We start from the raw sequence: 3,341 nt of genomic DNA, 5'->3' as shown, positions 1-3,341 counted from the left end.
TGACATATGTACACTAATATGTATAAAAGAGATAACTAATGAAAACCTGTTGTATAGCATAGGGAACTCTAATTAATGCTCTGTGGTGACCTAAATGGGACGGAAATCAAAAAAAGAGGGAATATATGTATACATATAGCTGATTCACTTCACTGTACAGCAGAAATTAACATTATAAAGCAACTATACCCCAAAAAAAATTTAATAAGTAAATAAAAGGATTGAAATAATACGAAGTATGTTCTCTAATCATGACAGAATCATATTAGAAATCAATAAGTGAAAGAAATTTGGAAAACTCACAAATGAGAAAAAATTAAACAACACATTCCACTCTGACTTGCTTGAGACATTTTCTGAGGTGTTTGAGACTCCTCCTTACTATTTAAGAGTCTTCCTGTCAGACTGAGACACTTTTTGACATGTTTGAGATCCTTCCTTCTTTTTGGTCACAAATAAGACTTTTTATTTGTCACCACTAAAAGTCTGAATTTTAAACAGATTCTTGGACTGGTGGCTCATATCCATCAGCTTGTTCAACTTTAGTACCTGTCTCATCCCCAGTAGATTTTCCAGAACTACTACCATCACAACTAAGCCCCATGAGTTTTCCCAATTCAAACGTGGGCTTCTTTAGCATCCTTACTTCTCTAACAAAGACATCATGGAGTGGATAAATACATTGGCAAACCTCTTCTATGTCTTTTCCAATGCTGTCTGGAATCAATTTATTGACCACTTCTTTCAAGTCATTTGCCTACACCTCTAGGGTCATGATTTCCATCATCCTCTTCTGGATTTGGCAGACCTGTTGGTGCTAAGTATAAGAGCTCTTCCAAATCGAATTGTTGCATTTTTTAATAAAATAGACAAAGCAAATAACTTTCAGTAGTCTTGACATTGACATAAGCTTCAATCATGGGCTGCCATGTTTTGACCATGGAGCATATTTTCTCCCAGGTAAACTCCATGCTATGGAAGTTAGTCCGGCAGTTTTGCCCTGAATATCCTCAGTAATTAGCTTGAGTATTCTAAATGCAACTGCATCATTCTGCAGATCAGCAAGGCTCATTTCAAAAACATGATATCATTTGATTCCTTGAGTTCTCATGACTAGTGTTTTTCCAACATTTCTTATATTGAACACAGCTGGTGCTTTCACATCATACCAGTCTTTCTTAGAAATTGGATCAACCACTTTCTTCTTGGGTCCCTTTTTGCTGCTTTTCATTAGGTGCTTGTTCCTGCCAACTGTCAAGGTGCTGCTCAGAGCCCTTCCTTGGTTTTGAGACTCTTTCTGACTTCTCCATCTTGACATGTTTTTGATCCTTCCCTTCCTATTTGAGATTCTCCCTGACTTATCTGACCCTCTTCCTGAGATACGTGAGTGTCTTCCTGGCCTATTTGAGACCCATCCATATATATATATATATATATATATATATATATATATATATATATATATATATATATATATATATATATATATATAAGAACACTAAGACTTTGCCTGACATCTTTTTTTCTTTTAACATTTTTATTGGAGTATAATTGCTTTACAATGGTGCGTTAGTTTCTGCTTCATAGCAAAATGAATCAGTTATAGATGTACATATACCCCATATCTCTTCCCTCTTGCATCTCCCTCCCTCCCACTCTCCCTACCCCCCCATCTAGCTGGTCATAAAGCACCGAGCTGATCTCCCTGTGCTATGGGACTGCTTCCCACTAGCTATCTATTTTACATTTGGTAGTGTATATATGTCCATATACACATTAGCACTCTCTCACTTTGTCCCAGCCTACCATTCCACCTCCCCATGTCCTCAAGTCCATTCTCTAGTAGGTCTGCATCTTTATTCCCATCTTGCCCCTAGTTTCTTCATGACCATTTTTTTTCAGATTCCATATATATGTGTTAGCATATGGTATTTGTTTTCCTCTTTCTGACTTACTTCACTCTGTATGACAGACTCTAGGTCCATCCACCTCACTACAAATAACTCAATTTCGTTTCTTTTTATGGCTGAGTAATATTCCACTGTATATATGTGCCACATTTTCTTTATTCATTCATCTGTTGATGGACACTTAGGTTGTTTCCATGTCCTGGCTATTGTAAATAGAGCTGCAATGAACATTTTGGTACATGATTCTTTTTGAATTATGGTTTGCTCAGGGTATATGCCCAGTAGTGGGATTGCTGGGTCATATGGTAGTTCTACTTTTACTTTTTTAAGGAACCTCCATACTGTTCTCCATAGTGGCTGTATCAATTTACATTCCCACCAGCAGTGCAAGAGGGTTCCCTTTTCTCCACACCCTCTCCAGCATTTACTGTTTCTAGATTTTTTGATGATGGCCATTCTCACTGGTGTGAAATGAGACTGCATTATAGTTTTCATTTGAGTTTCTCGAATGACTAATAACGTTCAGCATTCTTTCATGTGTTTGTTGGAAATCTGTATATCTTCTTTGAAGAAATGTCTATTTAGGTCTCCTGCCCATTTTTGGACTGGGGTGTTTTTTTTTTTGATATTGAGCTACATGAGCTGCTTGTAAATTTTGGAGATTAATCCTTTGTCAGTTGCTTCATTTGCAAATATTTTCTCCCATTCTGAGGGTTGTCTTTTCATCTTGTTTATGGTTTCCTTTGTTGTGAAAAAGCTTTTAAGTTTAATTGGGTCCCATTTGTTTATTTTTGTTTTTATTTCCATTTCTCTAGGAGGTGGGTCAAAAAGGATCTTGCTGTGATGTATGTCACAGAGTGTTCTGCCTATGTTTTCCTCTAAGAGTTTGATAATGTCTGGCCTTACATTTTGGTCTTTAATCCATTTTGAGCTTATTTTTGTGTATGGTGTTAGGGAGTGCTCTAATTTCATTCTTTTACACGTAGCTGTCCAGTTTTCCCAGCACCACTTATTGAAGAGGCTGTCTTTTCTCCATTGTCTATTCTTGCCTCCTTTATCAAAGATAAGGTGACCATATGTGCATGGGTTTATCTCTGGGCTTTCTATCCTGTTCCATTGACCTATATTTCTGTTTTTGTGCCAGTACCATACTGTCTTGATTACTGTAGCTTTGTAGTATAATCTAAAGTCTGGGAGCCTGATTCCCCCAGCTCTGTTTTTCTTTCTCAAGATTGCTTTGGCTTTTCAGGGTCTTTTGTGTTTCCATACAAATTGTGAATTTTTTTGTTCTGGTTCTGTGAAAAATGCCAGTGGTAGTTTGATAGGGATTGCATTGACTCTGTAGATTGCTTTGGGTAGTATAGTCATTTTCACAGTGTTGATTCTTCCAAGCCAAGAACATGGTATATCTCTCCATCTATTTGTATCATC

The 3,341-nt window shown here is 37.0% G+C and overlaps 1 pseudogene; it reads right to left on the bottom strand.

The window, feature by feature from the left end:
- Positions 1-493: 493 nt before the first annotated feature.
- On the bottom strand, positions 494-1,318 carry LOC131748167 (small ribosomal subunit protein eS1-like; annotated as a pseudogene).
- Between the last annotated feature and the right edge of the window lie 2,023 nt (positions 1,319-3,341).

The sequence above is a fragment of the Kogia breviceps genome, chromosome X, assembly GCF_026419965.1.
Source record: "Kogia breviceps isolate mKogBre1 chromosome X, mKogBre1 haplotype 1, whole genome shotgun sequence".
In the NCBI taxonomy this organism is placed as follows: Eukaryota; Metazoa; Chordata; class Mammalia; order Artiodactyla; family Physeteridae; genus Kogia; species Kogia breviceps.
The sequence above is the reverse complement of the archived record's forward strand: the minus strand, read 5'-3'. Positions and strand labels throughout refer to the sequence as shown.